Raw genomic sequence first — 25458 nt, 5'->3', positions numbered from 1 at the left:
ACTGCCCTTCCTCCTGATTCTAGAGGAGTATCGTCCAAAATACAAGTATTAACAGACCTCCCCCAGCACCCCAGATTTCACACAAGAACACTTCCAAACAATGCAGGAGGCAGGGCCTTGCTTTAATTAAGTACATGTTAACCAAAGAGTAATTCTAAGCTCGAGCTCTTCACTGGGATCACGGATATCAGAGTTGACGTACAAGACCATGTTCCAGGACAGTGCAAAACAGCAGGAAGAGGAAGGAGATGAAGCAAATCACAGAACCATTATCACAGGCTGTTGATCCACAGAAAGGACAGAATAGGAGAAGCAAGGTGTTGGTAACTCTAATCAACCTACAAAATGGAAAAACCAGAAGCACCAAATACAAGTTCTCAGACCGTTCCTTACTCTGGTCTCAGGAGCCCAAAAACCCAGTCCTGCACTTCATTTTTCATCCGTCGAATGAGGAGTCTGCTCTGAGCTCTAGGCCATCTGTCAGGTGCACGAGGGGCGCCGCTGTGTACCTCCTGCAATATCCGGGTGTCCCTGCCCTCGGGCAAAGTGCAGAACAGCGCCTGCCCCATCCTTCCTGCATAAAACGCTTAAGAAAATATCTTAGCTATCACTTTCGATTATCAGACACTGAGATAAGGAAACTGGCAAAGCACATAGACCAGCTTAGCCTCAAAATAACCTTGAAATGAAAACGTCTGAACCTGAGGGCATCAAACCCAAGAGTTTCTGAGAGGACAGAATGCGCCAGCAGCCGGAAGGCCACCAAACAGAGCGGTAAACAGGGGCACGGAAGCAGCCAGATGTCACCAAGTAATTATCCTTGGAAGAAGCAACTCCAATGACTGATCCCCGAGTGGGCCCACTCCTGGGGGCAGGTGCAGTGACACAGGGACAAGGGCATCCTTCTGTCTCAACACCTTCATGCAATTCGGGATGACCACAAAGGCCTGGGCTGCATTCGGTTCACGGGTGTTCCTAAGAACTCTGGGCCTCTTTCCCAGTCTTCTGCGTCGTGGTGAAAAGCCCCAGCTGAGTCCAACGTCTCCCTTATCTGCACGCAGCCCCGTCTCTGGGCTCCTGCCAGCGACACAGTGGTCAAGCGGGGGTCAGGCATGCCCGCGGCCCCAACATGCCCCGCTCTGCAGGGGCCCAGGGAGGACTGCTCCCTCCTCTGACCGCATCTGGGAAGCCAAGCGCGTCCAAACCCAGGTCCTCCGAGAAGGACTGAGGAACTGCCATGCTATAGAATAGGGCCAAAGATTCAGATGCACGAGATTTCCTCCTGTGGAGGGCTCCCTTCTGCCCTCTCCCATCACCTCAAATCAAAAAGTTGTTTCTCAAGTCCTTTAAATAGAATTTAGTAACTAAATCTTGCTATTACGTGACTTCAAAATTCCATATACGTATGTGCACATAGAACATAAGGTACGTAAAACATAATCGTGCATTTACATCTGTGTGTGTGTGTGTTTGTGTGAGTGTGAGGTGGACACTCTGTGGATAAATACAGGCACACTCCTCACTTCTGGTCAAGAGCTCCTTAACAGTATGCACTGGACCTCATTCGCCTTTGATTCTCTGCAGTGCCAAGGCCAATGAGGGGTCACTGGATCAACTGATTGACCGATCGATCGATCAATAGGCAGATCCTAAGACCAGAGTAAGAAAAAAACCCATGTTTTCTATACAATCACATGCGTACCAGTGAGCTAAACTCAGGATTGTGTGGACAGGATAGAGGGCAAGTTTCTAAAAAAATAAACTGCAGGATGACTGGGATTTCTAACTGCCTCGATTTTTTATCCTTTTTATCCTATTATTTCCTAACAATTTTTGAGGCATTCCCGAGTTATTTATCCTTTCATGTGACTCAGGTTTGATTTTATGCTCTCAAGTACTCCACCCACCCACGTCCCCACCCTGGCGCCCCCAGAAACTGATTTTATGCTAAGACAGAAAATGTTTCCCTAATCTAACTCACTTCCGGCATGAGTTAAGTATGACTGGATAGAACTAAAACTGAAACGGGCCTTTGAAGAATGACATAAGCACACAATATTAGTGAGCAAGTCAAAGTCTTCATGAAACTCCAGGAACAAAAACGCTCCAACACAATTTTGAATCAGCCAGGAACCAGGAAAATCAGCCTATTTATAAGGTTTCATTATGTGGTTTCTCAAATTGACACAATATTTAAGTTAACAGAACTACCAAGTCACTTAAAGGATTTCATATTAACTTTTACTTCTAAAAAATGAAACACTGAAACAGGAAGGTTTATTCGATAAACTCCCAATGCCATCAAAACCGTATTATCTTTTGCCCTTACTCTGAACAAATTCACTTTAAAATTATTTCTCACAGGGTTTAAAGACTTCTGTGTACATATGCACACGTATTGTTAAATATTTAAATTAAATAAGCTAGATCATTCCTCATTGTTTGGCTTCTGGCATTACTAATTGATGGCTTACAATTCTGCTGTGTAAAATCCTATTTATTCTGAAACAAGTCATTGTGCTTTTTCCTGGAGAAGCCTACTAGCATGTACTTAAGTGGGATTTCACTGAAAAATAATCTAATTTGAAATTGGCATAATAGTGGTGATTTTCCTCACTTGGGGAATTTTTGGGGACGTTTAAGTAAGGTTTTACAAGTTGGCTGATGGCAGGACAAATGCTCTCGCGCCGTCTCTACCGGCAGACGGCGGCACGGGTGCGGCGATCAGCCTCCGTGATGTGGCGACTCTCAGAAGGGCTCAGGGCTTGCGTCACAGCCCACTGCCCAAACTGATGGAGTCCCATCAATCAGAACTTTCTTTTTAGGGTTTCTCAGATTTGTTTCATACGAAAAAGACTACCTACTTCATAGCACTGAAGCTTTTTTAAGGACTCTGGAATTAAGGACTTTTAAGGAATGCTTGCTAAATTGGCTTAGAATAATTAAGTGAAAGGTAAAATGAGTTAGTAAATTCCACTTTTGTTCTTAAATTACAGTGTTAATTTTTTTTTCAACGACATGTCATGAGAAGGATGCTGTAAACCACATGTACTCTTCATGTTCCCAGTAAACATTCCGTATTAAACCCACAGTGAATCTGGCCCTTGATCCATTTTTCAAATGAAATGACATGTACATACACATATATGTACACACACAAATAATCACGATCATCCTCACATGCCACACACACACACACACACACACACACACACACAGGCTCACACCCACGCTCTGAAATGCTTCACCGAGGTGGATCAACTTTGTGACCGACTAGGAACACACAACCTCGAGCTAGCTAAGTGGAACTCTGACACAGCAAAACTGATCAAGAAACGTGAAGTCAGGAGTCTGAGACGAAAGGACGCAGGCCAAGTCAGCCCTGTGCTCACCGCCTCCCTGACGACAGCAAACTAGCTAGTGTCTCTCAACATCAGCGTCCCGAGTGCTAAGAGCGGCTTTGGGAACCAGGACTGTACGCGGCAAGGAAGGGCAGAGTTCGCCGTGGACGGACCGCAGAGGGATCCGCCGCTGTCACAGGGAGACGGGGCAGGGCCTGCGTCCGCAGCGGCACAGACCCATGCGATCCGGGCGGCGACTCCTGCAGGGGCCGCCCCTGAGGTTTCAGACTCGGAGGAAGGCTTCCTGGTAGGAGTCGGGGCTGGTCGGGAAAAGTCGCTACAAAAGGAACAGCCTCTGCTGGACCCTTGGAGCCAACGGACCTCCACACGCCCAGGAAAGAATGCTTTGGTGGGCTTATTGGAAAGTGTATTTCTCTCATTTCAGAGAAACTGGCTGAAAGAGCCACAGGAACGTGCGTTCTCTGTCCTAAAGACCAAGTTCATTTCAGAGTCTCTGACTCAGCTCAGACTCTCCTGGCTCGGCTTCCACGCCCAAAGTGAAACCTGAAGCCTTGAACAAAAGCACTTCTAGGAAAGCCAGCATCCATCCAACCGAAAAAGGTATGGTTTTAAGTAGTCGCTTCAGTTCCAACCACCAACCAGGTCAGTTTGCAAATGAGTCAATAATATACTGGTAGCAACCTTCTTCAATAACTGGAAATTAAATTCACTGATTTATACAAACAGAATAAACTGTTTCCCCCGCTACAGCCTATCACTAAATGAGGGATTATTTTGAATAAAAGGTCACCTTCTAGCAGTGCACACTGAATTGCTACATCTTACTGAAAGGGAAGGAAAGACTACGGAAAAAGACAAATGCTAACTCAGGAGTGAAAGGCACTCTGCAGGAAGACATTTTATGGAAGTACTAAAAACGTCACAGTTGGAAACCACATTTGAGCCGCGCTGGAGGCGGCCAGTTCCGCAGGAATAACGTGTTCTCGTGCATCACACGTTAGAAAAGAACCACGCCACTCCTCTGTTCAGGCAAAGCTGGTGAGCTGCCCAGATCCACGGTCATGTCTCCACGCGTCCATCCTTGGGCACGGCCATCGTGGAGCGGTGCTCTTGCTTTAGGTCAGGAGCCATAAACTTACCTCTCCACGACCACGGACAAGATCCGTAAGCTATCCAAACGTACTGTTTGCAGATTTCTGGTTTTTAGTCAAATATTTAATCCTGTTTCAAATCCTAAAACGTAACCCAAGCCCAAATGCCAGATTAGAACACTGCAATTTAGATTGTTCTGTAGACCTCAAGAAACCGAAACCAAGAGTTCCCAAAATGTACCATTCAGACTTGGTCACCTGAAACATCCGAACATCTGAAAAGTAAATGGAAGGCCGTCTTTAATAAGTCATAACCACACACCTGAACCTCTACTGAAATTGAGACAAAGGTTTAAAGTCTCATATGAAACTTAACTTTATTGCTGGCAAAAAAAAAAAAAAAAAAAAAAAAAACTTGGAAAAAAACCATTTCCCTCCTTTTCTTAAATACTGCCTCCCTCCTAGGTTGACTCCAGACAAATACAGATAGATAGATAGATCAAACTTCATTTCTCCACTCTCCCTCTTCCAGATTAAAGGGGGAGAGGGGTGGGCTTTAATCTCAATTACAGCTGCCCTGAATAAGCACACAAAGAAGAAAAGGAAATCTCTAGCCATTCTCATGCTCAGCGAACACAGCCCGAAAGGCCTCCATAAATAACTCGGAGAATACAGGGTCAGGACGGTCTGTGATACAAAGAAATAAACAGATTTTCACAACGCTCCTCAGCTTGCAACCATTTGATGGAACTTGGCAACCGCTCTGTGCGAGGCGCCTTTGAACTCGGAATGCGTCCACGCTCCAGTACAAGTACTGTGTGGTTCGTCTGGTCCCTGTTCCCGACTCTAAAGATCAGGCTCTCCCTCGTCCCCCAAGGGCACCCATCCAGGGCCACGATTTTAGCCTGAAACCTTTTATTCTACGCTTCCAGCCCTTTCAACATCTTATTAACCCGTGAAAATGTGGAGACCGGAGCCATAAGGACGACTCCAGGAACCTCAAGAAACTTTTAAAATCTGAAAACTCTTCTGTCTTCACAAAATTTGAAAACACTCATGACTTTCTGTCTTTCCCAAGCATATCTGTGAGCAAAATGCATCAATTTCTCCGGACGTGCTTTGTCGAAATAGTTAGCATGATCTGATGACAATTTCATTATCTTCAGCTATCACCTTAAATAATCTGCATTCTATTACCTCAAGATTTATCTCTGTTATTTCTTTGCTGCTTGCAAGCCAAGAAGTAATAAAACTTGAAAGGATTTTTTCTCCCTTTTTTGATGTAATTCATTATATTAACTTGGTAGCCTTCAATTAGAGAGAATACTGCATTAAACATTTTATTATTCCTAAAAAAAAATTCACAGTCCCTTTTATGATTACTGACATCACTGATTTTCTGCAGAAGTGTCAGAAATTCCTTGGTCAGAATTTACAAAGCTCAACCTCTGAGGAGGAGTGATATATAAATATACAAAAGACAAAGGGTGGTCACCTATTAAACGTGAAATCCTACAGTTCTGCTAGTTATCAAGATGTAGATCAGCATAGGGGCGCCTGGGTGGCTCAGTCCTTAAGCGTCTGCCTTCGGCTCAGGTCGTGATCCCAGGGTCCTGGGATCGAGCCCCGCATCGGGCTCCCTGCTCCGTGGGGAGACTGCTTCTCCCTCTCCCACTCCCCCTGCTTGTGTTCCCTCTCTTGCTGGGTCTCTCTCTGTCAAATAAATAAATAAAATATTTTTTAAAAAGATGTAGATCAGCCTAACAATCAAATATGACTGTGAATTCTTAAAATCAAACTATAAACAGTTTCTTGGGAAAATAAATGTCTCAGTAAAGTACAGTATTTTCTCAATGCTTTTGGGAGGGTTGTCCCCAATATTTCACCATTGGGCATCACATCTTTCACTAACAGTAACACCCGATCATGGATTAAAATAAACTAAGATATGAAAAGAAAAATAGAAAAAAGATGATGTTTCCTGATTCACCCTACACATGGAAAAAAAAATCAAGATGGAAACAAAAATCTTTCAGCAACAGCTTCATTTGAAATGTAATTAATCTCTACTTTCCCCTTGGAAACCTATAGCACAGTGCTGAGCAAGAAGAAAATGAACAATCACTTGACAATATATAAAAAATTTAGCTGTGAAGCCAAAATCGAACAAATAATGGTAGGCCCAGTTTGCCAGCACCTGAGGACAGAAATGCCTTCCTCCTGGAGACAAACACAGAGATGCACGCCGTACGCACGTGAGTACGGCAGAGGGAGGTGGGGACCCGGGGGACCCCGCTTGCCCAGCTCCTGATGACGTGCATCTCACACAGCCTCACGAAAAAAGCCCATCCTCTGGGAGAAGTCGCCACTAGGTCACAGCCGTCCTGCCCCGTGAACCTCGCTCTCTGATCACCAGAGATCGATCAGTGACGTCTCGGCTTTCTGAGACCCCGGGGAGTCCAGTGTCCAGAGCTGCACGCTGGGCGGTACACAGGGGCTCGTAACGCAGGAAGTTCTACAAAGGTCTGTGAAACCACCATTCTCCAGACACTTGCAGGTGTGCGTGTAACACACGACACGCGAGATACGAAGGGGCTGAATGTACGTGAAGAACACAGACTACGGATGTGCCTAGAAAGGAACAGCTAGACCAAAACATCAAGCCCAATCATCTCTGAGTAGTGGGATCCCTTTCTTCTTCCTTATCTGCATCTTCCACAACGATTAAATTATACACAATGCCCATGGGAACATGCACAATAAAAATACTAATCATCTCATAAACGCTGACCTGTTCACCTCCGTTCCTTACCAGAATGCCAGGGCATCGCTGCTGGGTGCAAGGCCCGGGGCACAAGGGAGCTGTTGGTGAAGGTCAACCCAGCCAGGGGCCCAGGGACGTGGCACAGCTCCAGGGGCTGCTACGGTCTCGTTCGGGATCTGTTCAGACCCGGCATGTCCTCAGCCTCCCCTTCTTAGCGGTCACTCTCCCTGCTCCCACTTGCTGACACCTGGGTGGGCTGGAGCTGAAGCGAGCCTGCTGGGGATGCGTGTTCCCGGCGGCACCCCACAGCAGCCAGGGCGCTCCCGCCGGAGCCTCCCGCCTCGGCCCGCCCCCTGCTGCATAAGCCACACACGTGAGTTCCAGAAAGGTGGCCTGCTGAGCTGCGAACGGCGGGAAAGTGCCAGACACTGGAGGAAGCGCAACCCGCCAAGTCAGGGTCACGCGCAGTTCTCAGTTGAAGTGAGGACACGCTCTTGGGGGGACTCAGTGGGGGGCGGGGCACAAGGCTCGTGTCACATCGTGGAGAACCCTGGATACCTGCAACCATGTTCTGCACCTGACAGATGATCGGAGAACTGGCCACAAAGTCAGTTCCTGAGCCTAGAAAGTCTGCGCCTCCCGAGCCTTACGCACCTTAGAACGTTCACGTGGTTACACCTCCTGGATGTGTTACGTTCTTTCCTTAAAAAAGCATTTACAAGCTAGTTATTCAAAAATAAAAACGCGTTTTCTTAATCGGAAGATTTTATACCTTGCAGTGAGGTTCCCAGACTAGCCCGCAGACGGGCACCTGCGCCACAGGAGCGTCACAGGGTCACTGCGTGTCCACAGACGGCGATCTTTTGGAAAACACCGAGAACGGTCAGCACATAGGTTTGCTCCACAAGTTGCGCATGCTGGTGGCTCCCAAAGGAGACAAACCAAAGAGAACAAAGAGGCAAGATTCTGTGAGCACTCCATCGCCGACCAGAGCTGCTGGCCACGGACAGCGTCTGACAGCTCCCCGTCCCCTTCCCGGACATACACGCATCAGCCCCGCTCTCCTCCCGTGCGCCACCCACAATCTGGGCCGACTACGGACTCAGAAATGTGTAAGAAGGGAGGGTGATTCGGAAGCAGTTCAGGAAAGGGGTACCTGGGCGGCTCAGTCGGATGAGCGTCCGGCTCTTGGTTTGGGCTCCGGTCACGGTCTCGGGGTGGTGAGGGTCAGGCAGCATCGGGCTCTGCGCTTGGTGAAGAGTCTGCTTGAGATTCTCTCCCCTCCTCCCTCTCCCTCCCCCTCGGCTCCTCCCCCGGCCACACATGTGCTCTCTCTTTAAAATAAATAAAATCTTTAAAGAAAAAAAAAGTTCAGGAAAGGGAGCTGCAGTCATAGCCGGAGGTGACATCAGGTCATCATCAGCCCTGAAAGACAGAGGAGGGGCCACAGGAAAATGCCAGCAGGACAGCTCTGGTCCAGCCGCTGGGCTCCTGGCCACCCCGTGCACACAGCCCGTCCCCCCGTCCAAGCAGGAAATCAGGGGCACCTGTGGGTGATGGAGACAAAGCTGGCCGGTCCTCGGTCAGGGCTTCGGGGTGTACAAAGCAGGGCACGTGTCCCCGGGCACTGTCCTGGGCTGGCAGGCTCGTCTGAGCCACTGGTAAACCTCTGCCCCGGGAAGAACCTGCCCGACGGCTCAAGAGCTGGCCTGAAGGACGCGCTGGGCACGCCGGGCCCACACTGAGCCGCTGCTGTGTTCACAGCCCCCAGCCAGACGGAGCAGGACGGAGAGGCGAGCACATCCTCACACGGGCCCGCCGAGACTTCCCAAACGTACTTTCTCACGGGCACAGAAAGGACTACTAGAAGCTGCATGAGGTAATGTTCATATTTGGGCAACACTTCACATTTCTTTGATTTTACTCACCGTCAACAAGCACAGAAGTACAGAACATGTATTTTAAAAGAACAAAGGATTTTTCCATAGGGAAGAAATTTCCACAGATCTTAGTTACACAAGGGTCTGGCACCCAAGTCACCAGGGGCTTTTCTGTGTCATGCGCGGATCAAATTATAGAACTCTGGCCATTTTAAGGCCTTTCTAATCATGAAAATTGATTAATACAGCAGACTATCGATGATTATTAGGGTCACTTTAAGTAAAGCTAAGACTACGTGAGCAATTTAAAGTAAATCCCAGCAAAATTCAGCCCAGTTACTGTCGATGCTAATAAAGCCGAATCAGTCTTTGGTGGCATTGCTTAAACTCAGTGAGACTAACTCAGCGAGTCAGCTGGAGATGCGCAGCGGACGCCCGGAAGGAGGCTCAGGCAGTGCTGCCCCTGGTGGGACGGACGGACGGAGGGACGGAGACAGCTCCGTCCCCGCCGCGCCGAGAGCTGTCTTCCACCCGCGGGGCTGTGTCCCCGCAACTCCCCGGCTCGGCTCGAGGGCCTGGACTGTCCGTCCACCCCTCAGAGTGTGGGCAACACACAGAAGCAGGGCCCAACCTGAGAATACGAGACTGGGCAGCCGCTTTTCCTGGAAACCCAGGATTCAGACATGTCAGTCACTGCAATGGTTAAGGCACGCACGATCGCGAACTAAAGTAACAAACTGGGGGGCCGTTCTAAGGTTGCAGGAGCATGGGCCTCCAGGCGTCCGGGAGGCGCAGGACCGGGGACACCCAGCAGACAGGCGGATACGCGGAGGGCACGGCCAGGGGCCCAGAAGGATGAGTGGGACGACCTCCAGGGGTGCAGAGAGGAGACATGTTCCCAGCTCCGCCAAGGAAGGCACGAGCCACAAGGTTTCAGGCGCAGCAGTAAAGGCGAGAAAGAAATCTCAGCCTGTGTTACGGGACAAGTGACGAACCGGGAGAGATAAGAAAAACAAATGATAGCAATTCTCCTCTGCATGGATCTTCTTTAAAAAGCAAACATAATTCATTTCTGTAATTGGTTCGTGGAGTTTTAGCTACTGAAAGACAAGATGTCCTCCCAAAATCCGACTGACTTCTACAACTCTAAATATTTCATCATCTGGCTGCCTGGAGCCCGCACGGAAAGCCTGCGCCCGCCGTGAGCACAGGAAGACTGTCCAGGGACTACTCGGGACGGCAGGCTCCCATCCCGACGGCAAGCAGCACCGACGGGACGCGATCGATCACAACACGACCCCCGCGACAGCATTTCCCTGCGGCCTTTCCAAGGGAGGAGATGCCTACGAGTCCCCAGAAGGAAAACGACTAACTGCAGGCTTTTTAATAAGCTCAAAAGAGGAAAGTCGCCCAGACCAACCGCCGGGGACAGAAAGACAGCACGAGGCCCTTGCTGCACACACGTCCCCGCTAGTCCGTCCTCGGTGCGCACCGGCAGGACCTGGGCTCAGACGCCCTGTGAGCAACAGGACCGGAGAAGACGCATGCCGGCAGGCAATAAGGCTCACCTCCGAAAGGCGTTCAGGGGAAGTGAGGACCTGCCTCCGACTCACAAAGGCCTTATCTCAAAGGAACACCAGGTTCCAAAACCTTCTATGTCAATGACAGACCCATCTCTTTAAAATAAACTTAAGATCTCTTTGCGTGTCCCATGAAGCTGGAGGCACGGGAGGAGGCCAGAGTTTCTGCAACGTTGTGCTCTGTGCCGTGGAATCCACAGCTGATGTCAGTCATTCTTCACAGTTCAACAAGGGACAAGGAATCCCCAAGGGAACGGTGATTTGCCATGGATTTTTTTTTTTCCACACATATTTACTTAGTATTTGTTTAAACCAAAACTAAATAAGGATAAAAAACCTAAATAAGGATAGATCATACACAGACAAAATCAATTTAGAACCAGCGGAAATATGTCCACTAAATGAACCACACCACACGGATTTCCTCATACGACTCTGGGGGCAAGAGAGTCGACCCTGAACCACTCACTCACTATTACTCGAGAAAATCACAGCCTAGAGATCATGGACCACCGTGATCACAAAGCATCCCTCTATGTCTCAAGCACGATCTGAATAAAGGATTCTCGTGTCTCTTTTTATTTTGAATTAATGCGAGAGGCCCATACATGTGACCTCAGTTTCAGTGTTTAGGGCTCGGGTCTTTTAAGAACAGTGTAACCCTCACTGGGTTCGCCAAGCCCCCCAGAGCCAGGGAGAGCCTGCAGGCCCCACACCACCCCAGGGATCCTGACATTGCCCACCAACAGTGCCAACTCGAGGGATGCCAGGGGGCCCTGGCACCGAAACGTCACCTACAAAATTCCAAACAGGACAGAACTTTCCAGGCCGATGACGGACATCTGTGTCAGAGAGGCGGTCTGTGGCGTTGTCCCTCAGGGCATCGGACCCTGGGAGGAAACTCCACCCCCCGGCGCCCCTTCCCACCACATGCTATGCTCAAATACAGCAAACCATTCTGATTCGAGAAACGACACAACTGTGTTTGTCAGAAACTGCTGTTATTTTTTTAATCAAGCCGAAAGACTAAGGTTAATTTTTATTTGCTCCTGAATCCCATTTTCTGCAAGCACTGTTCGGACCCTCAAGAGGCCTAATACATGTGCTTAAATCATCAAGAAGTGTAAACTGTTGAAAGACAGCAAACTCCACTGCGGGGTCCTCTCCTTCTCCTCCTCAGCTAATTATTCCTGGAACACTCACTGGTGTGAGGAAACCAGCATCCCTGTCTCGTAGTAAACAAACAGAGAGCTGCTAAACAGGCTTGAACCAGCCAACCAGTAGGCTGGGAAACGAGACTACACATCTCCCGCATGCATGAAAATAGCATCCTGCCCAAAGAGATTTATCACAGAGACACTCTCCAGAAGAAACACAGGGCATCCAGGTAACCCGAATTTCAGATACACGACAAGTAATTTTTAGCACAAGGATGTCTCAAATACTACACGGGACACACAGAGACTAAAAAAGTACCATTCATGGCTTATCTTAAATCCAAATTTAACAGGTGTCCTCTATTTTTACTTACTGAATCTGGCAACTCTGACTTGTTCTTATCTGAAACACATTATCTGAATGAATTACTTCAAAAGAAGCACAATGTGAGTGAGACACACGGTCCAAAATGTGTAAATGCTCATGGAAACATCATGTACAAAGAGAAAAATTATTTTTCATTCATACGCGGTGTCATTAACTCACTGACAAGAGTGACTCTAGTCACAGGCAACGGAGGAGAGGCCGTTAATGACTGCAGTGGGATGGGGCCTCCAGGATCCTCTGGGGCTCTCAAGGTCCCATGCATGCAAGCAAGGGTCCACCTGCAGGACCCAGCCATGCCCCTTCATCTTCCTTGGGCAAGCTGCACAGATAGCCATCCCTGAGCCCTGCTTGAGGCCCTGCTGCGGCTGGGAGGGCTCTGGGGCAGCGCTTGGCTGCAAAGGGGAAGGTGAGGCTGGTCAGGACTGCCCAGGAGCCTAAGAGAGACCAGGTACACCTCAAGGAGCACAGGGCACGTCCCCGTCCTCCCCTCCTGGAAACCTCTTCCCTGCCTTCCCTCCCCGCCTGAACACTGCAACGGAATGAGCACTGACCCGGGACTCACACGTTAGCTTCAACACGATTATCAGCACAATCTTGAGAAAGTCTAAACCTCAGATACCCTATCTGTATTTTAAGACTAACACCTACACCTGCTGGGTTTACCAAGCCTTTAAATGTTTGGGTGAAGAAGCTGACCCATGAACGTCTATATATGGTAAGGTTGCTATTTCAGATCAGTAGAAAAAAGACTGATGACTGGATAAATAATGTTGGAAAAACTGGATAGCAATATGGGAAAAAATTAAAAACGCCTCACAGGATCCACCAAATGGTCCATGTGGATTCATGCAATGTGGAGTAATAAGCACATGGAATAAAGCAAACTCGCTCTATTCAATGAAAATATTTTAACAGTAGGGCAGGGAATGTCTAAGTCATGTGTAAAAACCATAAAGGAAAAAATGAACAGTTCTGACATTCTAGAACTTGTATAATAGAAGACTTCATACAGTCAAACAGAAAGCGAGAAGAAAATAAAGCGAACAACAAAAGATTCATTCCCACGATGTACCGAGTTCTTGTTAATTAATAAGAACAAATGCCACAGGGTGCCTGGGTGGCTCAGCTGGTTGAGCGACTGCCTTCGGCTCAGGTCATGATCCTGGAGTCCCAGGATCGAGTCCCGCATCGGGCTCCCTGCTCGGCGGGGAGCCTGCTTCTCCCTCTGACCCTCCTCCCTCTCATGCTCTCTGTCTCTCATTCTCTCTCAAATAAATAAATAAAATCTTAAAAATAAAAAAAAAAAAGAACAAATGCCACATTATAAAAATGGACAAAGTACATGAACAGGTAAATCACACAAGAAATGCAAATGACCAGCAAACATGAAAACATGCTCACTCTCACAGAAGCCAGAAAGATGGAAAATAAAGCAATAAAAAAATAAATAACATTTTTCTTCTTTCAGGAAGGCAAGTGCGTAGAAAATTTATAATCCCTGGCATTATTGAAGGTGTGGGACAATGGCTACGCTCACGAGCTGCTGGTGGACAAGGGGATTACTACAGCCTACCTGGCAACATCTACTGAAATGTAACATGTGCAAACCCCCCTGCAAACCAGCAATTTCACTTAAAGAAATCCGCCTTGAAAAACTCCTTAGCGTTCTCAATTATCCACGTTACCAGCAGCTTTACTGCAACATTTTTGGTAAAGAAGCAACTTGAACGCCCATCAACAGGCAGATAAAATATGATCATATTCCCCTTTTAGGCGGTTCGAGAGTGAAGCAGGTACCTTTATCGACATGAAGGATTTCCAAGACATTATATGGAAAAAGCAAGTTTCAGAACAGAACAAAGAGGATAGTCTAATTAGGTATCCAAACAAGAAAAATGTACGTATGTGTGCGTATATCCTAACATATGTAAACACATTTAAAAGGACCGAAGAGGACAAAGTCAAAGTCTCTCTGGCAGGTGAGGGTGAGCAATCAAGATGGTTTCTCATTCATGCACTTTCAGACAAGGTGGATTATTTGCAATCAGCATGTGTCGTCCATGAGAGACCCATCGATTTTCAAAAGATGGAACAGAATTCTAAAACGAGCAGCACAGCCCTAGCATGGTCTGGCCCAGGCCATGTCCTTGCTCCTCCAACTCCCACCGCTGTGCCCGTGAGGGACGCGGGGCCAGGGAGGCAGCCTCGGGAGAAGGGAGAGCCTGGGGAGTGTGGGCTGAGCAGTGCTAAGGAAAGGAAACCGGGTCCAGGGGCCCTAACCCTGCCCTAGAAGACCCTCCTCCCCCCGCAAGGGCACCAGAAGGAGCGGAGATGTGACAAGTCCACACTGCAGCCAGGGCAGAGGGGTGGGCTTTCCCAGGAGGCAGCTCACCGGGCGCTCCATTTGGGTGTTTCTATGGCCAATGGCCACCATCTGGGATTCTGTCTCTGGCCTTGGGACAGAAAAAAGAAGGCAAGCACAGCTGTCCTCCAAGATCAGACTTACAGCCCCAGGGTCCACTGCTCCCCAACATCATGACTTACCTGTGGGCTAGGTATTCGGTGTTATATGATGCCCTGTCTCCACACTGCCCTTCACCCTTCTGACTGAAAGAGGAGGGAAGGAGGGGCAGAGGGGCTGAACGGGAAGGGGGAGACCACGACCAGTGTCCAGCCGTGTGGGTGGGTGGGTGGGAGTGGACCAGTGCGTGACAGGAAGTCACCACCAGCGCCTCATCTCCACCCAGACGTGCTCTGCTCCTCACAGCTGCGGCATAGCTCTGAAAACGCCTGCAAACATCCACAGCAACCCCCTCATGGGATCTTAAAATTCAAAGGAAAAGATCTTTCACTCAAGATGGGGGCAGGGGAGAGAAAGAGAGGAAGAGAGAAAAGGAAGGAAGGAAGGAAGGAGAGGGGGAGGAGGGGGAGAGGGAGAGGGAAAGAAAAAAGAATGAAAGAAAAAAAGAAAGGAAGGAAGGAAGAAAGAAAGGGAAAGGAGAGGAGAGGAGAGGATAGAAGAGAAAAGAAAAATTAATTCTGACCTAGAATAGAAAAGAAATGTTCAGAACAGGGCCTATTTAGAAGACGTGAGTGGTCTGCCAAGTGCTGTCCAGCTCGCAAGGCAGTTCTGCAAAAGCAATTTTATCCTATTCATAACTAACTTGCAAGCATGATGCCCTTTTGTAACTGGGTTTCAAAACAATATCAAGAATTTGTTTCTAAGTGGTGTGTAGGCTTATCACCATGGAAACTGCAGATACTCTGCATACAACCTGTCCAGAATCTTCATGTTCAGAGTTTCCAAAAATCTCCTGTCAGAACTTTGCAATTCCTTTAGCACCTATTCAGGAACTTTGCAAGTCATCCTTAGGTGACACATTGAACTGCTTCTTGAGGCTTTCACCGATACTTCACCACCAATAAAGGAGGTTTACGATAAAAACAGCTTTTAAGGGTTTATGCCTTGTTTTCCACCTCTCGGACCCCTCCTACCGCACTTCGTCATTTTTGAAAACACAGTACCTGATATCTCCTTAAAATGGAAATGTTCAATCCACCCCACTTCTATCAATTTCTAGTCTAATACCGAAACCATCTGTGTAAGTCCTATGCCATGAACTGTGCAATCATTAATGTTCTAAAACCCAGCAACATTATAAACGGGTCTTGTATCAAAGGAACTATGGTAACTAGAAGTGAAAACCGGAAATGATCATCATTTCAATATCACAAACAACATTCTCCAGGTGTCCAATCCAATTAACGAACTATTCCCATGGTGCTCGTGCCCTGGAATCCATCACTGGATGCTCATGCGCAGAACAGCCTGATCCCGTGACCCGGGAGGAAGCTGACGCCCTTCGGCAGGTGTCAGAGCTAGATTCGGGCACACACCAGATTCTCTGTAAGATGGCCAACTCCCCAGAGGGTACCACTCAGTGATCATTTTAGATGGGAGATCTCAATAGCCAGTGAGGTCCCTGAATGACAAGGACGATCACAGTACATTTGGAACCGGTTAATCACGGTGCTGAAAGTAATTATTCTGCAATCAGAAGAAAGAATAGGAGTAAGACTCAGATCTGACACACTTTTACAAGAACGTATTTGGCAGCTTGCAGTCAGCCCAAATGTCTTACTAATCTGTGAAAATACTTGTCTCAAATCAACATCTGCCTTGGTAAATAAAACAGGAGGCGAGGCAGCCTGCAGATGGACAGGACTGCCCTCGCCTCCCGCGGAGTCAGGTAAGACTCCACGAAGGAAACCGCGACCTTCTGACCTTCATCTGGAGAAGACCACGCCTCACTTCTTAATTCTAGTAAAATATAGACCTAAAACTGCAATCTGTCTGAACACGCAAAGGCTTATGCCAACTGGGTATGCAAATCCTGACCCTATCAGCAGCCTACAAAGGTTTCACCAAGAACTGGCCTCAGATTAGGTCCAGCACACAGGATATTAAGAAACATCAAAAGAAAAGAAAAACTAAACTTATAAGTGAAACATTACGAATCCGTGCCAGAGATGGGCACACAACAAAAACACTTACAAATGAAGACTAAATGCTTGAAGAAAGACAGGCTAAACTCACTGAGTAATTCGGTGTGCTCACCACGCACAGGCCGCAGAGGAGAAGGCCGACCGAGCAGTGGCCGCGGGGAGGGAGAACGCAGGCCCCGCAGGGAGGGCCACCGCGGGCTCCGCGCCATCCTTTTCCCGGGCATTCCTGACAACCATGGCTCCGTGGTGGAACCGTGGGGGAACAGGAGGGCCATGCCTGTCCCGGGCCACACGGGTGAGCGGTGCTTTGCCCAGGCGCCACCTACAGGCACAGGATGGCCCCGGAGGGGCTGGGTCGAGGGCGCTGTGCCCACCACCTGCGCTGAGTGGTAAGTGCTGGGGACACGAGGCAGGGAGGCAGGAACCACGTGGTGACCTCGGTCCCTGCTTTCCGAGACGCGGGCCAGGAGCTGTGCCAGGTCCGGGGGAGCCCACGAGCTGCGTGTCCTTGGGTGCTGGGAACCGGACAGGCCAGCCCGCTTCTGCTCCCCCTGCACAGAAGCGACACTCAGGACGCTGGCCACCAGCCTGGGACGGGAGGGCCGGAGTCCTGAGCAAGGCAACATCCCAAGTCCCGGTCCCAAGCCTGACGCTGGCCGGAAAGGCCGCAGAAGCAGCCAACTCCTGCCATGCCAAGAGGCCACAGCGCTGGGCCGTGTGCACACGGTTCAAAACCTCGAGGCACAGGTTTGTGTGAATATCCGCTCTCACCCGAGCCTTCACTGTCAGTCCGGGCCGCTACCACAGGTCACGGGCATCTAGAAGCCGGTGCGCACACGCTCCGGAAAATCTCCCCCACGGAGACAGTTCTCAGTGTGGCTCACTGCAAACCGAGGCGCACCTGCTCCTCCGTGCACGGCTGGAGTCGTGCATGCCGCGGGGCTGGCGGGCTGGGCAAGGAGACCCTGCCCTCGATGAGATCACAACAGGGACAGACGCGGGTGGTAAGGACGACGTTGGCACAAGACGAGCAGCACGGGACAGCAACGGGGCAGAAGTTCCCAGGACGGAGCAGGAGTGACATGCTGAGGCTCTGGGGCGACCCAGCAGGGAGGACGGCACTGGCCAGGGGGCAGGGAGGGGTTTCCAGGATCCAGGGCACGCTCAGGCCACACAGAGGGCGGGTGGGGGTGCAGTGAAGGTGCAACCGGGGACTGTGGTCCGGGAAGGCCCGCCTAAGGAGCTGCACGCTTCCACTCGCCACCTGGCGGGACCTGTGCTTCCAACAAATACCTGGTAACGGTGTGAAGAAGTGGACACGGCGACAGGTGCCACATGACTGGTGGCTGCAGAGGATATACACTCGGCAGGGATGGGATGCAGGGGGGAGCAGGGATGCCCGGCACGTGTCCAGGACGGCCCCGAGACAGGCGACATCTTCGGGGCGACACCACACCAGCAGGTGCTGCCCCCCACCCACGGGGTGAACCCCTCCTCCAGAGCTGACCAGAACTACCCCACCGCAACCAGCCAACGCTGATTGTCCGGAAGCAAATTCAGTGCAGCCTGCTCTGCAGACGCTCCCAGACGGGGCACGATCCACGCCTTCCCGTGGACCTCCACAACTCACAGACCAGGGCGGAAGAAGCCAAAATGACTTCTATCCCGTCGACGCATAAAAGCCATAAAAAGGAGCCCTTTGAACAAGGTCAAGTCTGAACTAGAGAAGACCAAGAGCCTCTCTTCGTGACAAAATGGCAAAGGTGACGCTGAAACCCCAGGGCGGAGCCAGAAACCACGGGCAGCGTCCTCCCTCCGGCAGAGCGAGAAACCCTCCATGTAGCAGGGCAAGGACTGAAATAGAACTTAGGATGTGAAGCGATGGCAGAGAAGGTCGAAAAGCGGTTACACATCAAGTGAGACTCTGCAGGGACAGCGCGTCCACTGTTTATCAGATGCGGGAACACGGTTGATTTTGCGGGTACAGGACGCCCCGAGTGTTCGCCCTGAGCAGGCTCCTGTGTGACAGGTGCTCGGCCTCCGCAGAATGCGGCTGGGCAGCCTCCACCCACCCTCCCTCGGAGCCAGCCTCCGTGCAGACCGGGCATCCAGACCCCGCACGGGGTCCAGGCCATCCTGTGCCTCGGTGACAGAACAGCACGGGGACACCTTCCTAGGCTGGAAACTGGACGCTGAGGCCCCGGCTCGGGTCTAAGTCTAGGCCCAACACGAGATGTGGGCCACAGGATGCCGACCCCATGCCAGGCACCAGAGGAGTGCAGCAGTGACAGCCCGTGAGCGGGGGCATCGCGGCCCCATGCTGCTGCTGGGGGACTGGACCCTTGCGGAGATCAAGAGCGGGCAGCACGCTGCGCCTCAGTGCACAAGGTGACTTGGTACCTGGCATCTGCCAACCATGCTGCCCCCCACTTCACACACCACACCGCTTCCGGCAAACTAAGAGTACTTGCTGGTACCCCAGTCCCTGCCCGCATAAAATGGGGACAGACAACACCTCCTGCTCCCTTCCGGCTCTAAAATCCTGTGATCCTATCTTGTGACAGAAAGTAAGAGAGAGAGAGATCGAATCAAGTGTGTGGATGATGCTAGCAAACCCAAATGTCTGCGCGGTGTTTGTTGTGCGGTCGGGGTGCGTATAACCCGTACGCGTCTCTCAGTGAAAGGAAGAAAACCCCAGAGTCTAATCTCCAGAGTCTGAGCCTTTCGTGCGATAATAAATTCATTCTGGGAGGTCAGGGAATGGGCATCCCGCTCAAGCAAACATTAGCCTGCGTGCCATGCAGAGATACCAATGTTTGAAGAATCAAAATACAAGAAAACATACTTAAAAGACGCCCTTCTCGTTGTAATTCAGTTGTCCTCCGATAATTCAGAAAGCGTAGCGGGGTGCCGGGGTGCCCCGGGAAGAGTCACCCCACAGGTGTATGTGTTACCTGCGCAGACGCACGGCGGGTTCTGGTTGCTAAGACGCAGGCTAAAACCGTAGGGCGTCCAGCTTTCGACTGCCAAGTACATCTGAACAGCTTTCTTAAAGACCTTCACTGCGTTTCCATACTAAGTAAGACGTTAACAGGAGGGTTTCCAACTCTGAGATTCCTCAGTATTCAGAAATGCCTCCACTCGCGTGGCGCTGATCTGCTGGGCATTCTAGGGCTCTCTTCCGGAACCTGGAAAAGACCTGCTCTTCCCTAATCTCCGGCTCTAAGGTGACGGGCATTATCTGGCACTGGTGGAAACAGGGCCTGGCACCGGCCACACGGCGGAGAGCATCTTGCGCGTACAGCCTGGCACCTGACACCAATGTCGGGGCGTGCCCCTGGGGCCCCTCCGGAGCGGACATCAGTCTGTGTGTGGCACCTGACACCAATGTCGGGGCGTGCCCCGGGGGCCCCTCCGGAGCGGACATCAGTCTGTGTGTGGCACCTGACACCAATGTCGGGGCGTGCCCCTGGGGCCCCTCCGGAGCGGACATCAGTCTGTGTGTGGCACCTGACACCAATGTCGGGGCGTGCCCCTGGGGCCCCTCCGGAGCGGACATCAGTCTGTGTGTGGCACCTGACACCAATGTCGGGGCGTGCCCCTGGGGCCCCTCCGGAGCGGACATCAGTCTGTGTGTGGCACCTGACACCAATGTCGGGGCGTGCCCCGGGGGCCCCTCCGGAGCGGACATCAGTCTGTGTGTGGACATTTATTAGATATTGCTGGCAGTGACCTCCAGGTTGCCAGAGCGACAGAGAAACTGGACAAAGCAAGCCTGAGCGAACTGCCCGGTGACTCAAAACCGGTCCTGGGGTTTCCTGATACCAGTTCCACAGGCTCATCTGTGACAGAGGGCGCCCGACCACCCCGGCCCCCCCAGGACACCTGCTGTAGCTCCGCCCAGCAAGGCTTTGGTGCTTGGGTGGAACTGTCCCCAGATGCGCGTGCTCTGCTTCCCGGGCAAACCACATCCTGTCACCGCCCATCTGCACTTGGGGCTCCCGTCTCCCCCCCTGCTTTCTCCCTGCCCTTACCCACACCCCCCTGATGTGCTGGCTCATGCTTAGCCTCTGGCTGGGGCCAATGCTGCAGGCCCTCCTGCCACTCCATCGTTGTGGCCACCAGAAACACGGGGGCTGCAGCATCTCGAGCACATCTGGCCAGAAGCACAATGAGGACACAGCGCTCTGGGTGCACCCCTTCGGATCCACACCGAAGCAAACTCTAACAGAAGTGATAATAAAAGCCTCCTGTCTCAGCAGGCCCAGCCTGGGACAGATGCCCCTCCCCAGCACACCCCATGTTCCACATCGATCTCTGTTAGCTAGGTTCACCCGAAATCCTGTTACAGTGGGCGGACGTCTGAGGACATGTTCTTCCCGATCCATCCAAATGACTGTCCATGCTCTAAGAAACAGAAAGCAGAAGGGCTGCTGGAGCTTTGCACCAGCTGCCCCACCACGGTGGGCACTCCTCACCCACCCTGGCACCGCCGCTGACCGCCGCTCTGTCTCAAGGCGCATGCTCAGCTACCATTTCTTGGTGAAGAGATGGGGGACCTTCCTTCAACTAGGATGGAAACAAGATGAGCCACGATGTACGAGGCTGTGGCCAAGCAGGGAAAACAGACACTTTCTGAAGGAAATCCGTTTCTTCCTTCAATTGCCTTTCCATTCCAATGATATTGTTCAGTTCTGGAAACTCTCTCCTTAATTCTCCAAACTGCATGTAATATTGTGCCACTTGTTCTAAGAACCTGTTCCTCTGTCCGGTAGAGCAGTCTAACATCTTTGTGGGTCAGAAACAAATATTTGCAATTTCACAGGACTTCAACTAAAACTTGTGGTTTTACTATCATTTAAGTTGCACTGAATATGCAAAGATGTACTGAGAGGCAGGCTCAATAGAACACGGATTTAATGTGATAGCAGCCTTGAGAATAACAAGAAGTAGTCAAAACCTAGGTAGTCACATAAGTTTCTGCAAAGAAACGATATGCAGATAAATGGTGGGAATGGGGTCTTTGGCATTTTGCCTGAAGGCAGGTGGACACACCTCTCACGGCCTGAGAAAAGGCAGGCCACCCAAAGGTGCTTCTCACAATCGCACGGGTTGTGAACCGACCTCTTCAAGACATGCTCACCAGGGGTCCCTCATTCCTAAATCGCCTACAAGCTTTCTGAGCAGAATCCTGCTTCAGCTTATTGTGAAATAACACTCCCTTGTCCTCATGATGACCTGGAAGCACCCTGACTCTGCTTTGTGCTTGGAAATGCTCGTTTTTGTAAACTTGAATTACATGCCCTTTCAATGCTCCTCTCTTCCCTAATTAAAAGGTTTCATTTCTTCGTGAGCTCCAAAAGTGTATTTTCTCTATCAGGGCTATGTCACCTTCTCGGTGGAGGGCTGAAATCTAGCTCAGTAACATATTTTATATTTGACTGACTTTTATTCACAAGGTTGCTCTTCTCCCATTTTTGGTAAGACCCAGTTTTCCATGGAAATAAAGGGAATGCAACAGAGCTTTCTAAACAGAGCTTTCTAAACAAATGTAACAGAGCTTTTTTTCATGAAAAAAAAAGTTTCTTTTAATTAATCTGATAATGCAGAGTTTCTCTAGAGCCAAAAGCAGCATTCAAATCCATTCCTAGACGTCAAGAAATCTTGGGGTAAAATTACGGCACAATGGGGGCTTGCTAAGCAAGGTCACAAAGATAGAATTCTAATGCCAACCCTGCTTCCACCAGAAGCCAGATTCATTCTTATGGGGCCTACTGTGGTGCTTTGTTCTGAATCTCCACATATTTCCTTTAACAATTTTAGCCAGCCATCCCATCAGAGTTCTGTAAGAATTTTAAGTTGCCTATATGCATAAAGACGTAATTCATCTTTTAGTAATAGTAAAGGCACGCTGCAGATCGAAACAGAGGATTCAAAATACTCATTTGCTTTTCCAAAGTCCTTAGCCAAACCCTGCAAATGGGAGTGCCTTTGAGTATTACATGTATATAATGCACATCTCACTCCTTAAAGAATATCTATGAAGCAGTGGTTTATTGCCCACCCTAGACCATTAAAGGCCTGCTGAGCTTGGGAAGTCTGTAGTTTTAGAAGGAAAGATTCTGCCCTACAGAGTCACAAAAGGTACCCATGCAGACCCACAGTGTTCTTCAACACTTTATGCCACCGTCATGACAAATTTCCTTTTCCGGTCTCTCAATGAGCTACAGTATTCTGTTAATTCTACCGTCAACTTGTTGAACTCAACTAGGATACATGAACTTGTTACAGAAAAATCTGATGTATTAAGTCTCTCAAAAAAACATCACATATAGAAAATACATATAATTTCATTAGGAGGTAAATGATAATCTCAAATTTAATGAATTTGAGATGAAAAAAAGTAAATTCCAATGTATAGTGAAAAACATTTTTTCTTTCCAACATTTTCAAAGTACCATTGAATTAGATTATTATCATTTGACCACCATCACCATAGATGAGGGAAAGGCTCAAGAGCTTTTCCAAATGTTAAAAATATTTATCTTCAAAAAAAAGAAAAAAGATTTAGTTCTAACCTAACATTTTATCCAATGAGCTCCAAAAACAGTATTATTGGAATATCATCAGTAAAATCTGTAATTATCAAAACTTTTTAAAGAGAAAAACCAAGAATTAATCTTCAAAAATGCCAACCAAAGGTCACAGTTGGGTTCGCCAAGTTTTACGACGATAAACTGTTGCAGGAATCTTGAGCTCAGAGAAGGAGCAGTGTATTTTCAGAGAGTAGCGTGTTCCCCTGCTCCTTCCCACAGGTTAATGGGTAAGAAATGAAATGGGAAACAACAAGGGTCAGTGCATAATGTGTCACTGCTCATCTATCTATATGGACCCTTGCAAAGTGTATGCGCAGGGTCAACATAGGCTTCTCTACAGGATTAGAGAAACAACTTTCTTCCATACTTTTACTGACTCAATATCATTTGTTTCAAAGGATTGGCTAAACCCCTCATAAAGAAAAAAGGACACAGATCTGTGTTTTGTTTTGGAGGACTGCACTACGGTCGTTTTCCTTACTACAGATTATAAATAGCCCTGCTGAAGCTCTTGGGTTTCTACACCCCTACACCCCTGGCCTTTCAGGTAAAAGCAACATCCACGAACCAGTGTCCAGGGAGAAGAGAAAAACAGTCCCGGTGATGCGGAGAATGTTACAAGTTCCGTCACTGGAACATCACCTTCTACTAAAAAGAATTACCCAAAACAAAAAATAATGAATAAAATATCAAAACGCTTAAGACTTCTAAAAAGTAGGAAAATGACGAAAACAAAGTTAGTCAAGCATCTTTAAATATTTACATAGCTGCTATTCGGAGAGTCATCTGTTCCAATGAGCCGTCTCTAAACCCACAGGGTATTTGAATCCGAGGAGATTAATTATAACCGCACACCGACTGGAAGTTACTCTTCTACTCAGCTGTCTGGTGCAAAGGAGGTGAGCAGAGGCAAGTGTGCGTGTGCATGCGTTTGCCGCCTGGGGACGGAGCAGGCTCTGGGCCTGTGGAGAAAGAGAAGGGCACACCTCGGAGGTGTCCCATCACCTGTCCTTTGCTCAGAAATGACTGATGCCCCAGAGAAACTGTGAATTCAACAGGCCAAAGGTGTTAATTAATGCAAACACATCCGGGCAAATTAGCAAGAAAGGAGCCTGAAGCAGAGCTGACAGGCACCTGTGTCCGCACCCACCAGCCTGAGCTCTAAGTATACACTGGCTACCTAATACCTGGGGGTGGGACCACCTGGGTGCAAGGCTACCTGGGCCAGGAATACCCAGGCAAGAGCTATCCAGGCACAGGGTCACCCGGATGCAGGGTCTACCTGGGCCAGGGATGCACAGGCAAGAGCTATCCAGGCACAGGGTCACCCGGATGCAGGGTCTACCTGGGCCAGGGATGCACAGGCAAGAGCTATCCAGGCACAGGGTCACCCGGATGCAGGGTCTACCTGGGCCAGGGATGCACAGGCAAGAGCTATCCAGGCACAGGGTCACCCGGATGCAGGGTCTACCTGGGCCAGGGATGCACAGGCAAGAGCTATCCAGGCACAGGGTCACCCGGATGCAGGGTCTACCTGGGCCAGGGATGCACAGGCAAGAGCTATCCAGGCACAGGGTCACCCGGATGCAGGGTCTACCTGGGCCAGGGATGCACAGGCAAGAGCTATCCAGGCACAGGGTCACCCGGATGCAGGGTCTACCTGGGCCAGGGATGCACAGGCAAGAGCTATCCAGGCACAGGGTCACCCGGATGCAGGGTCTACCTGGGCCAGGGATGCACAGGCAAGAGCTATCCAGGCACAGGGTCACCCGGATGCAGGGTCTACCTGGGCCAGGGATGCACAGGCAAGAGCTATCCAGGCACAGGGTCACCCGGATGCAGGGTCTACCTGGGCCAGGGATGCACAGGCAAGAGCTATCCAGGCACAGGGTCACCCGGATGCAGGGTCTACCTGGGCCAGGGATGCACAGGCAAGAGCTATCCAGGCACAGGGTCACCCGGATGCAGGGTCTACCTGGGCCAGGGATGCACAGGCAAGAGCTATCCAGGCACAGGGTCACCCGGATGCAGGGTCTACCTGGGCCAGGGATGCACAGGCAAGAGCTATCCAGGCACAGGGTCACCCGGATGCAGGGTCTACCTGGGCCAGGGATGCACAGGCAAGAGCTATCCA

The 25458-nt window shown here is 49.9% G+C and overlaps 1 protein-coding gene across 1 annotated transcript in view; it reads right to left on the bottom strand.

Annotated features, from left to right (window-relative positions):
• The window catches only part of ZNF516 (zinc finger protein 516), a 117559-nt gene that overhangs the window by 43293 nt on the left and 48808 nt on the right, over nt 1-25458 (bottom strand).

Source organism: Halichoerus grypus, chromosome 13 (genome assembly GCF_964656455.1).
Source record: "Halichoerus grypus chromosome 13, mHalGry1.hap1.1, whole genome shotgun sequence".
In the NCBI taxonomy this organism is placed as follows: domain Eukaryota; kingdom Metazoa; phylum Chordata; class Mammalia; order Carnivora; family Phocidae; genus Halichoerus; species Halichoerus grypus.
Note: the sequence above shows the minus strand (reverse complement) of the source record. Positions and strands in the feature narration are given on the sequence as shown.